The sequence below is a fragment of the Polypterus senegalus genome, chromosome 14, assembly GCF_016835505.1.
Source record: "Polypterus senegalus isolate Bchr_013 chromosome 14, ASM1683550v1, whole genome shotgun sequence".
Classification (NCBI taxonomy): Eukaryota; Metazoa; Chordata; class Cladistia; order Polypteriformes; family Polypteridae; genus Polypterus; species Polypterus senegalus.
Genome location: NC_053167.1, coordinates 10,442,696 through 10,456,170, shown reverse-complemented (window position 1 = coordinate 10,456,170; position 13,475 = coordinate 10,442,696). Strand labels below are relative to the sequence as shown.

Sequence of the window (13,475 nt, the reverse complement as noted above, 5' to 3'; positions counted from 1 at the left end):
GCACAACGTCCAGCCACCCGTCAAACTGTAATTTGCGAAATGGCCAATAATATTTTTGATTAAAGGGTTAAGTAAAAATAAATAAAACATGTATTTAAGATCACAAAAAAAATGTAATTGAACGCAATTGAGACGCTAAGAACAGGCCGGCACGGAAGGAGAGGGAAAAAAAAAAGAGACGGAAAGGAAAAAGGCTTGGAGCGTGAGAGCGTGGCATTGGGGTGAAAGAAAGAGGACGAGCCTGCCAGCCAGCATGAATAAATGAATGAATGAAGTCCACGTGATTCTCTGTGCCACCTTATAAGATGCTAGCAATGCATTGCTTGGTATTGATGCCTGCTTATAAATACAAGCTTTTTGTTGATTTAACTCTTTTAACTTTCTGGTAAAGCAGTCATGAGTTTTACTAACCAAGCTGGGATGATTGGTTTCTAAATGCTGTTTCAACTTACTTGGTAGCAAGCACTGTGGTGCCAAAACTTTCATACGCCGTACACAATGCGGCCTGTCTTCAACTGTCAACGTAAAACTAAACTCCAAAAAACTTGTTACTGACTCATCAGCAGCTTAAAGCTTTATTCTAAGAATCAGTTGCGCTTATAATGCCAGCTATAATAGCGAGGATAATGTAAATAGTAAAGTGGAAAACTCATTAAAGTAAGAACTGCTGTTGACATAGTTGCACCTGAAAAGACAGCCTCTAGTACTGTTATTCCATGGAAGACCCAAAGAGTGTCTGATTTTAAAAACACAGAGCTGAGCGTAAATGGAGGAAAACTAAACTAACTATCCAAAAATTTACTTAATCACAACAATATACAGTTGATACAATCCAGAATCAATAACACTGAAAAATATTATAAATAACAATGCTAGTAATCCCAGAGTCTTATTTTCAACAATTGACCGTAAACCCAGGTAACACAAAGGAATGCCCCAGAATACTTCCAGTGAAACCTGTGAGAACATTGCTGTATTTTTCACTCAAAAATTAATGATATTAGAGATAACATAGTATATCAACACTGCAGAACCTCCAAAGCCCGGTACTGATAAACAAATTAAATGCTTTCACCAGGATAGATTTACCTGAATTACATAGTATAATCTCTCAACTGAAATCCTCCACCTCGTCCTTGACCCAATACCAACCAGGTTTTTCAAAGAAATATCAGGCGTTCTAAACAATATTCTGGACATAGTAAATTGTATTAGATACGGGGTCTTTCCAGACTGTCTTAAGACTGCTGTAGTTAAACCCCTTCTTAAGAAACATAATCTTGACCCCTCTGCCTTTGAAAATTTTAGACCCATTTCTAACCTGCCCTTCTTAAGTAAAATTTAGAGAAGGCAGTCATTATGCAGTTAAATGACCACCTCAATAAACATGCTATTCTTGATACAGTACTAAGTGAGTTACTGGTTTGCATCAGGTCTGCATTTGACACCATTGATCATAATATTCTTAGAAATCGCCTTAGTCAATGGGTGGGCCTCTCTGGCAGTGTCTTAAATTGGTTTGAATCCTACATTGAACTGAAAATATCCGGGTGTTCCAAATAAAATCTAATGAAAATCTCAGGTTACAACGTGAGCTACCACAGCTATGCTGATGACACACAGCTGCGCACCTGATGACACTATGTCTTACTGGTATTTCTGAATGGATGAATAGTAATTTTCTCAAACTAAATAAAGAGAAAACTGAAATTTTGGTAATTGGCAATAATGGATTCAGCGAGGTTATCAGAAATAAACTTAATGCACTAGGATTAAAAGTTAAGACTAAAGTTAAATTTAGGGGTAACCGTTGACTGTAATCTGAATTTTAAATCGCATATTCATCAGACCACTAGGACAGCATTTTTCATTTAAGAAACATAGCTAAAGTTAGACCTCTTATATCATTGAAAGATGCTGAGAAATTAATTCACGAACTAGATTACTGTAAAGGACTACCCAAAAAGAGAAAGTGCAGAATGCAGCTGCTAGAATCCTAACTGGGAAAAGAAAATCATTTCTCCAGTTTTGATGTCACTACACTAGGAAACCACCTTAAATAATCTCGCTCCATCTTATATATCGGAATGCCTGACACGTTATATTCCAAATCGTAACCTTAGATCTTCAAATGTATAGGCAAATACAGTAGAGCACTTTAAAACACTGCTGAATAGGTGGCTCTAAAATCCGTACTGACAAAAGCATCATGATGCTCCAACAATGATGGACTGAAAGCCAGAAGTCTACGTGACCATCATCATCAGGTCCTTCCATGAAAATATGATGATTTATGTTAGGTAGAATGCCCAGAGGGGACTGGGCGGTCTCTTGGTCTGGAACCCCTACAGATTTTATTTTTTCTCCAGCCAATGCCAATGTTAATTAATGTTGACTTATGAGAGTACCTTTGAGCTGTAGCAGGCCACTACGAAAATAGCAAAAACATAGGCATATATAGATAGACGCCGCATTCACTGTGTTGCCCAGTCGACACGATAAGTCAGCGCTTTTGCCCTATTGCAAGTGGCAAGAGTTCCATTTAAACTAATACAGGTAGACGTGGAAACCGGGCTTTCTGGTGAAAAACAATAACGTTAAATACAGTATCGTTTACATACAACAGATTTTGGTGAATCGTTTACATGCAATTACTTATATCCATTTATACACTAAATGCGTGCGTATCCCATGGTCTTAGAGTTGGTGGGCGGGGCTCTCTGTCTTGCTTGCCCTTAGTTAGAGTTGGTGGGCGGGGCTCTCTGTCTTGTTAGAGTTGCCCTTAGTCAGAGTTGGCTTGCCCTTAGTTAGAGTTGGCGGGCGGGGCTCTGTCTTGCATGCCCTTAGTTAGAGTTGGCGGGCAGAGTCTTGCGTGCCCTTAGTGAATTATATATATAGATTAGCTGTGTAAGCTTGTGCTGTGAAAAGCCCGGGGTCCTAGAAACCATTGAAATCATCAGGAAAAAAAAAATTGAAATCTAGAAATGTCAGGTAATTGAAAGGAACAACTCTGGGCATCTCTCTTCTAGGCGGATTCATTTTGCCGACATGCTGGCATTGCTTGGATATTAGCGTTAGGAGGAAAGTAAAAGGGATACCGTTTTGCCGATGTCCTAGTCTCGGCTTTGTCTTTCTTCTAGAGTTTCCCGCTTTGCTTGGCGGTTTTACTTTGGCAACAAAGTCGCTTTCTTCTTCCGACTCGCTAACTTGGGGCCGCTTTGCTGTAGTAGCCTCACATTTCCGGGCCGGACGGCCACGTGTAGACATTTAGTTTTCTGTTTTCTTACCCCGACTCCACCTCTCATTTCCGGGCCGGACAGACACGCACACTTCCAGACCAGTGATGGCGTACTGCATGATAATGTTCAGTGAATCCACTTGACTTGAGCGTTCATAGTTTTCCTCCTCTTTCTCTGTACGTTTAGCATTCGTTTGCTGCTTTCTGAGCAATTCTTATTTTCTCCACCCTAGTAGCCCGCTGCTTCTCTTCTTCTGTTGGCATCTTTTCGCATTAAAACTGATTAAGTTAGTTTTTGTGTTGCAATTACTTAGTACGTTTTCTTTAATTTTTCACTTAAGTGCCATCTGCTTCAAGAACGATTAGCGTTAGGTGGTATGGAATGAGAACGGTGCCCATACACATGCATCATGCTGCCGAGAGTTGATTCTACAATAAAATAAAAAAAAAAGAGTAATAAAAATCATCACCCCGAAAGCGGATAGTAGACGTCACGTAGCATATGTGTACCAAATTTTAAGTCAATGGGTGAAACGGTTTGCGAGCTACAGGTGATTTAAAATTCTGGACAGACAAATGGACAGCCATGGTAGCATATTATAGAAGAAGATGGAGGATTACTTGTGTTCTGTTCTGTTGTGTGTATTGTATTTACCCCCCTTTTTCTTGACACCCACTGCATGCCCAGTCTACCTGGAAAGGGGTCTCTCTTTGCACTGCCTTTCCCAAAGTTTCTTCCATTTTTTCTCTACAAGGGTTTTTTTTTTTCCTTGTCATCTTAGAGAGTCAAGGCTAGGGGGGCTGTTAAAGCCCATTGCGGCACTCCTCCTGTGATTTTGGGCTTTACAAAAATAAATTGTATTGTATTGTATGATCTTGGAAAGAAGAATTCTAGAGCTGTGCGGCAGCAGCACTAACCATCGTGTCCACTTTGTCAAATGCTTTAGAGAGATGAGCCTTCAAAGTTTGTTTTCTTCAGAGTTAAACTTGTGCCGAGGCAGGAGAAAGCATTAAGACAGAACCTTCCACCTCCAGTGCGGCTCTGGCCTGAAAGATCCCCCAAGCAGACTGCATTGTGCTTTTTATACCTGAATGAACCATCTGTGCCTTTTAGTATTGGGGAGTATGGCTGTGTGCAGAAAGGCAATTTCAGACAAAATCAAATCACCGCCATAAACCGTCCCAAGTGGTCAATTATATTTCTAATAGAACTGGTTTATTGCGTTTGTAATGAGGGGACAAGAAGATTGAGTCATTAAATTGATTCTCAGGGTCAGTTGCTGACCCCAGTATGGCTGCAGCAGCCATGTGACCTGGTCCAGGGGGGAAGGCACCCTTTGAAGAGCGATGCCAAAGCAATAGGATGATGTGATCACTCCAGATTTGCACACTCCATGTCATCAGTTAAGCTGCCCAGCACACCGCTGTGCTTGGCGACGAACTGTCATGCGCTACATTGGCTTAAGCACATGGTGAAAGTAATTCAGCCTCTGCCACTCCAGTTGCACTTGACTGCTAGTGTAATCGGGCAGAATGTTACAAGAGACTGGTAATGGCAGGGTGGCAGTGCAGATGGGCAGAGACGCACGCTAGCTTCATGGGGATAATGAAGGGCTGGCTGCTGCTTGAGCCGTCAGCATAAAATTAGCAAGGTTGTATGACACTGCAGATGCTGTGGAAACTACAGATTTTTAAAGTAACCCAGGCCAACTTCAACTGAAAAGGGTGAGGAGGAGTACCGGACCCTGTGTCTGTGGCATTGGTGGGTTTGGGGTTAGTCTGCCCTGAGCACAACTGATGTGTCTCAGTACTAAACATGGGCAGTGCATACACTTTGTGGAGTGTGTGCCTGGCAGGTGCATGCGAGTGGCACAAGTGGTCAGTAACAGAGTGCGAGTCCGACCTTATGATATGGACGTACTCGATGTTCACTTGGGGCGGTGGGTATGTGTGTGGTATTGTATTGAGACATGGAACAAGTGGCACAGCACGTTTGGGGAGCGTGTGTCAGACACAGTGTGCCTATATGTACTTAGTGTGTCTGCTCCTACATCTTGTCTATAGTAAGGTGTCGCACATGTGCATTTGGGAGACAGTATATGGGCACAAATATGTGTATGTTCCCACCAGACCAGGGATTGGCACTGCCATCTAACTCTTTCTCCTCTTTCCCTGCAGACCAGCCGACAAACCCTCATCCTAAAGCCACTTCCGATCTTCAGAAGACAACCAACATCACCTCCTCTTGTGGATCTCACGATCCAACCTCCTTCTGATGTCATTTCCGGTTCCCAGAATGCCATTCACTCATCCATTATATCACCTCCCATTTGCCAAACATATACGGCAGCCATTTTGTTTCCTCTTCAGTTCTGTTTTGAGCTCATGTCTGTAAAGACCTCACTTCAAGTATACGGGGTGGATCCCCAAACCTTACACGTTGTTTTGTGTATTCTTTTGCAAAGGAATATGTAACCGTATGTGTGGGAGGGAAGGAGAGAGAGAATAAGTGCAAATGGGCACTTTGGGGTGGGGAGCGTCAAAGAGACGGAAAATCTGTAGTGTGAATTATACCCATAGTACAATGTGTATGAGCAAAAGAGGCTCTGCCTGGAGTGTGCTTGTGTAGGGTTGCCAGACATCCCTTATATATGGGACATGTCCCATATTTGATCATTTTGTCTCCTGTCCCGTACTGACCTTTCAGGGACACCCAAATGTCCCGTATTTAGTTCATTTTCAAATTTCATAATAAAAATATATTTTTAGTACCTTCTTACGGTACTTACGGTTGTGCTTGAAAGTTTGTGAACCCTTTAGAATTTTCTATATTTCTGCATAAATATGACCTAAAACATCATCAGATTTTCACTCAAGTCCTAAAAGTAGATAAAGAGAAACCAGTTAAACAAATGAGACTAAAATATTATACTTGGTCATTTATTTATTGAGGAAAATGATCGAATATTACATATTTGTGAGTGGCAAATGTATGTGAACCTCTAGGATTAGCAGTTAGTTTGAAGGTGAAATTTGAGTCAATGGGATGCCAATCAGGTGTGAGTGGGCACCCTGTGTTATTTAAAGAACAGGATCTATCAAAGTCTGCTCTTCATAACACGTTTGTGGAAGTGTATCATGGCACGAACAAAGGAGATTTCTGAGGACCTCAGGAAAAGAGTTGATGATGCTCATCAGGCTGGAAAAGGTTACAAAACCATCTCTAAAGAGTTTGGACTTCACCAATCCACAGTCAGACAGATTGTGTACAAATGGAGGAAATTCAAGACCATTGTTACCCTCCCCAGGAGTGGTCGACCAACAAAGATCACTCCAAGAGCAAGGAGTGTAATAGTCGGCGAGGTCACAAAGGACCTCAGGGTAACTGCGAAGCAACTGATGGCCTCTCTCACGTTGGCTCATGTTCATGAGTCCACCATCAGGAGAACACTGAACAACAATGGTGTGCGAGGCAGGGTTGCAAGGAGAAAGCCAGTGCTCTCCAAAAAAATCATTGCTGTTCTTCTGCAGTTTTCTAAAGATCACGTGGACAAACCAGAAGGCTATTGGAAGAATGTTTTGTGGTTGGATGAGACCAAAATAGAACTTCTTGGTTTAAATGAAAAGCGTTATGTTTGGAGAAAGGAAAACACTGCATTCCAGCATAAGAACCTTATCCCATCTGTGAAACATGGTGGTGGTAGTATCATGGTTTGGGCCTGTTTTGCTGCATCTGGGCCCGGACGGCTTGCCTTCATTGATGGAACAATGAATTCTGAATTATATCAGAGAATTCTAAAGGAAAATGTCAGGACATCTGTCCATGAACTGAGTCTCAAGAGAAGGTGGGTCATGCAGCAAGACAACGACCCTAAGCACACAAGTCGTTCTACCAAAGAATGGTTAAAGAAGAATAAAGTTAATGTTTTGGAATGGCCGAGTCAAAGTCCTGTCCTTAATCCAATCGAAATGTTGTGGAAGGACCTGAAGCGAGCAGTTAATGTGAGGAAACCCACCAACATCCCAGAGTAGAAGCTGTTCTGTACGGAGGAATGGGCTAAAATTCCTCCAAGCCGGTGTGCAGGAATGATCAAAAGTTACCAGAAACGTTTAGTTGCAGTTATTGCTGCAAAGGGGGGTCACAGCAGATACTGAAAGCAAAGGGGTCATGTATAAATTTATCTATATAGTAATTTATGTGTATATAGTTTCTGATTTTCTAATCTGCCAACCCTATGTTTGTGTGAAAGTATATCTGTGATACTGTAACGAGGCTGTGTACATTATAGAGTCTCACATTTTTGTGAAGCTGTTTACAGTATGCATGTAAAAGAAGGTCTTTGGGGAAGGCTGCATGAAGGCAAGACAGTGACATTTTAGTGAGGGTGTATGTGGAAGTTGGAAAGAGAGAATAAGAATAAGCCGCCCTGTAGTGGGTAGTGTATCATCTATTTACGGATTGTATGGGAGATGCCTACCATCACCCCCTCACTTCAGTGTGACACTGCCAACTGTTGCTAGTATTTCCTGCATGAGCCTTCGCTCCTGGTGTGTGTGTGTGTGTGAGAGCAGCTCAGACACTGATAGCTGTGTGTGTTAATCAAACAGAGAGACAGACATATTCTTTCACATGTGTTTATATCTGAGGTCCTCTTCCTTTGGGTGGTATACGCTGACACAACAAGAGAGAAACTGAAAATAAAGCACAAGCAAATCCTCCAGCTGGTATGTGTGTCTACCGCAGACTAAGTGATGGATTATTAGGCTTTCTGCTCTCCACACCAGAAAAAAAAAAAAAGAAAATTGTTCCCAGACCCACACGTATTCATACTGGGCCAGTACTAGATTGCCAATTAAACTTAATATGCATGTTTTTGGGATGTGAGAGGTAAATGGGAGTACTAGTAAGAAAACCAACCCGGAAATTAAGAAAATATACAGACTCCCAGGCGTTTTAATATGTCAGCAGTGCTAACCACTGAACCACCATGTTGTCCATTTATTTTATTTAATAAATTCAAGCTTTTATTGTAATGCACCCAATACAGATCTGTAAGACATGCAGTACTGTCTTATTCAGATCAAATGGTTCCTCATTTGAGATTTGTAAAGTCTAGAGAGCAGAGGAAGAAAACATTTCACATGCGCTCATCATTCGAAGATGTACACTTAATTGAGGATAACGTTGAGGTCAGTCCGGCAGTTTGTCCAACCCACTATATCGTAACACAGGGGTCTGTTGGAGCTAATCCCAGCTAGCAACAAACCCCGGGCAGGGCGCCAGCCCACCACAGGGCACACACACACCAAGCACAATTTAGGATCACCAATGCACCTAACCTACATGTCTTTGGACTGTGGGAGAAAACCCACGCAGACACGGGGAGATCATGCAAACTCCATGCAGGGAGGACTCGGGAAGTGAACCCACTGCGCCACCGTGCCACCCATAACATTGATGTGTGCCTGCTAAATTCTAAAAGATCTGTGAACTATTCCTTGTAAAGTGAGTTAGGTTTTCCCTAATTTTTAACAAAAACAGGATTTCCTTTTCCCATTGTACATGTTCATAGAAAAAAAGTGCAGCTGAAACTTCTTTACAAAAAGCAGATACAATTATGAAAGAATCAAAAGTAGTAGATTATTTAAAGGATTTAAGCATAAATTAAATTCCTGTTGATTTATAGACAATTTATAAGTAGACCTCTGCTAGTTATAATGTCTTATAGTCAGGGATGAGAGCAAAACAAAGGTCAAGGTGGCTGATGGGATGTTGGAGAACATGAAGGTTAAAAGACCTCGCAGTAAATCTGTACAGTATGTCAGAGCTATTTAGTATTCTTATGATGCAACATGCGAGATAGTTTGATGTAAGTGGGTAATTGGGTTAGGATTCATCTCGCGGAGCAAGATGGTCATGCAGGCTTGTAGCCCAGTATAAGCCATCACAACAGATTTTTCATTAAATAATGTTGCCCCGTTGGGTTTTATCCAGAAACATTTTATTCCAGTGAGTTCTGAGCAGGGGGCGTATGACCCAGTGAAGCAGGTGCCTGAAGTCTTGACCCAGATACACGTGGGATAGTCGAGTGTGATACAAGGGAAGTATAATTTCGAGACAGGGTAGGCCCTGTTTCACGGATATTTTATTGACAACTGACTTCTATTCATTATTGGAAAATTAAATTGAAAGGTCCCAAAGCTGATTAACTAGAAGATGCTGTCTATATCTGTGGATTTCAGAGAGGTTGGCCAGGTTACTTTCAACAGGGGTGCACAGAACAAAGCATGCAGGTAGGGATTTCTGCATGATGTACTTTCCATGGTTACCCGAGCTGCTATGAGGTCATTTCTCCCAGATCCCCTCCAGAGTCTCGCAGCATGTTGTCACACACACGTACATGGGAGGCAGTCTAAGGGATTAACGGAGGGTACGGAGCAGAGTCAGGGATTGTCTTTTCTCCCTCTTCCACAGAACACCAGAAGAGAAGCCCAGCTAGAGGTCCACCCACTTCCTTTCCAAGACCACGCTCTTCTCTGGACCTTTTCTAGCACTGCTATGTCCTTTTTGTAGCCCGGAGACCAAAGTACTGAAGGTGAGACCTCACCAGTGCATCATAAAGGTTGAGCAGAACCTCCTCCACACATCGTGCAATATAACCTAATATTCTGTTTGCCTTCTTAATGGCTTCTGAACACTGTTGGGAAGTTGATAGCTTAGAGTCCACTATGACTCCTAAATCCTTCTCATAAGGTGTACTCTCGATTTTCAAGCCTAATATTTTTACTTCCTATGTGTAATACTTTACTTTTAGTGATATTAAATTTCATCTGCCACAAATCTGCCCAAGCCTGTATGCTATCCAAGTCCTTCTGTAATGATGTAATTAATGGATTCCAAATTATCTGCTAATCCACCTATTTTGGTATCATCTGCAAACTTAACCAGCTTGTTACTTATATTCCTATCTAATAAAAATAGCAGCGGCCCTAGCACTGCCCCCTGCTGATCACCACTCTTAACATCGGTCAGTTCTGATGAGGTTCCTCACACCATCACCCTCTGCTTCCTGTGTCTCAGCCAATTCTGCACCCATCTAAAAACATCACCCTGAACTCCCACTTCTTTTAACTTGATGCCCAACCTCTCATGTGGCACCTTATCAAATGCTTTCTGAAAGTCCAGATAAATAATATCATAAGCTCCACTTTGATCGTATCCTTTTGTTGCCTCCTCACAGAATTCCAACATGTTAGTAAAACACAACCTCCTTCTTCTGAACCCACTGCTGACTGTTCAGAAGAACTCCTGTCCTTGCCATGTGTTGCTCAATCTTATCCTTAATAATTCCTTCAATTAATTTTCCTGTGATGCATGTTAAGTCTTTGGTCTTTAAGTGGTTGTATACTTATGATGCCTAAGAACGTGAACTTCCATGAGACAGTTAAAATGAACTGATCAAATTCAAGATGATGTGGGAGTAAGTAATTTTTTTATATACTGTATAAAGTTTGTCAAATATTGTGCTTCAATCACTCAGAAAATGCGGCCAGTGTAGAAAGTATTTGAAGACAGAGAAGCTTTTATCTGTGGCATCTCTGCACGAGAACCACCCTTTTCCACCATCTCAAAGTACACAGTTTTTAATGTCTGGAAAACATTTGGGATGAAATCACTTAGACATCTGTACATAGACAATGTCTTTGCATCCAACGAACAATTACACTCCAAATTTAACTTTCCAGCAACACATTTCTTTCACTACCTTCAAATTCGAAACTTTGTTAAACTAAACCTGCCCAGTTTTCCTCACCTCCCACCCACCTCTATGCCAGAAAAAATATTTATTAGTCTTGCGCATTTCTGTAATATATACCGTTTTACTGTCCCTCCCTTTCAAAGACCCAAGAGAACAATGAAAAAAGGATCTCTGACTCGACTTCTCAGAAAAGGAATGGAAGGTAGCAATGCAGAGAATTCACTCGAGCTCCATATGCACAAAGCATACAATTATATATCGAGCACATCTCTCTCATTTAAAATTACCCAAGATGTTTCCAGGGTAAGATCCAACCTGTGAACGTTGCAATCGAGCTCCAGCCTCACTGGGTCACATGTTTTGGGCCTGCACCAAATTATCATCATTCTGGACCAAAATCTTTAAATGCCTATCAGACAGCCTTGGTGTCACAATCCCCTCTAATCCACTAACAGCCGTCTTTGGTGGGCTCACTGATGGCTTAACGTGGAGAAGGACAAACAAACTGTGATCGCCTTTAGTACACTATTGGCACGTAGACTTCTCTTGCTCAACTGGAAGAATCCTAACTCTCCAATTCTAAGTCAGTGGGTAACTGATGTTAAATGTTATTTGAAATTGGAAAAAAATCAAATTCTCAGTTAGAGGATCTGTGCAAATCTTTTTCAAAACCTGACAGGATCTAATCAATGACATTTTAGAATAAGCATTTAAATGGAGGAAGCAGGTTCTCTCCCGTCTTTTACTCCTTTTATCTTTATTCATTTATTAATGTATTTATTCACTTATCTTTACTAGCATAAAGTTTTACTTTGCTGGCCTAGCTCTGCTCTCTTTCTCGGGGTGGAGGTTGATTTGTTTAGAACTTTTTATTTATTTTTTGTTGTTGTAAAACTTGAGTTATGTGTATGGATTGTTATTTGATATTAATAAAATCAATACTGAGGTGGGCTGGCACCCTGCCTGGGGTTTGTTTCCTGCCTTGTGCCCTGTGTTGGCTGGGATTGGCTCCTGCAGACCCCCGTGACCCTGTAGTTAGGATGTAACGGGTTGGATAATGGATGGATGGATAAAATTAATAAAATATAAAAAAAGTTTGACAATACATTGAGTACGTTTTGCGCATAGACCAGTAAATACAAAGTGCCTTGTCGTCTGAATACAGAGATACTTTTTGTTCAAATCTTCTCTAACAATTTCATGAACGACATCCTCTTTATTTCTAATTTTTTTTTTTTTTTTTGTCGCTAATATTTTGACAATACTATGAAACACACAAAGCTGCTTTTGAATTTCAATTTGGCACAGCGTACCATACAGTTTTTGGGATGCCTGTGAGGTTTGTGTATGTGTGTGAGAGGGGCTCTCTGTTTAGAGTGCATGTCCATTGATCTTTTTTTATAGCACCTTCTATAGTTAGCCTCATACAAAACCATTTTTGTCATTATGACATAAACAAATGGAGAGTGCAAAATAAGCGTGACTTTGAGGTGCGCCGAAGATGAGGAACGGTCAGTGATGGCCACGCTGCAGGACTCAAAACAAATTTATCAACTTGTAGTCAGTCCTGTAATCATACAAATATGGTAGCCACTTTATTTGTTAGGCTGACTGCTTATTACACGTACTGGGCAGATCAGTGGCACACAAGCCAATGCTCCTACTTCACTGCTCTAAGAACTTGAGTTGAATTCCCAGCACAGTTACAGTCAATTGTCGGCTCCCAAACTGGCAACTCTTAAGATGGACTGTTGTGAGTAAGTGTGATGAACATGTGCCATTTATGGGGCTACCTAATGCCCGCCAGGACATTCTACGGCTCCCCAAAATCTTATAGTACAACTACAGGGTTCCTCCCTGCTTGCTTCGCTCGCCTGCGATACGCACCAGCCACTTCATCTCTGCCACTGGCGTTGTGCAGAGGGGGGCTGAACACACCCCAAGGAGATGCAGTCGCTCCACTGAAACCCCCTCTTAAATGGTGATATAATGGGAAACAAATACAGTTTCTTTTTTTATCTCCTCTTTGCTCGATCAGCTGCTGATTGCTGCTGCTGCTGCCATGCCGCGTGATCTGCATCTCACATGGTGTTTCGAACATTTAAAAGCCTGTACAGTTGCTGTCCTACTCTTTGTCTTTTATTTCCAGCGCTGGCCGTGGTTAAATGTCTTGGCACAAAGTCTCATCTCGTGGGACGTGAGTTCTTGATATTTTTTCATTTTTATAATTTAAAAACGGAATGCAAATCTGAAAATCTAACAACATCACATTAAAGTTTGATAAAGTCTGAAAAGAATGATAACAAACATATATATGTTGGTTTTAAAATAAGCCTGACAAAAAAGTCACATAAAATCGTTGCACAAAATCGTTGCACTTTTAGGCTTAGGATTTTATATATAGAGAGAGTGGATAAGATTAAGCTATACAGTTCATAAAATGTACAACTGTTGGTGTGTTTCTGTTAAGGGGCTCA

At 41.3% G+C, this 13,475-nt stretch overlaps 1 protein-coding gene across 4 annotated transcripts in view; it reads left to right on the top strand.

The window, feature by feature from the left end:
* ppp4r1l (protein phosphatase 4, regulatory subunit 1-like) overlaps window positions 1-5,649 on the top strand; it is a 66,368-nt gene extending 60,719 nt beyond the window's left edge. The window contains exon 24 of one of the 4 annotated variants that reach the window (XR_005630539.1): window positions 5,417-5,649. The gene's annotated coding sequence lies outside the window, so the exon portion shown is untranslated. The remainder of the gene's footprint in view (window positions 1-5,416) is intronic. The other 3 variants (XR_005630540.1, XR_005630537.1, XR_005630541.1) reach the window with 3 other exon arrangements.
* Window positions 5,650-13,475: the final 7,826 nt, after the last annotated feature.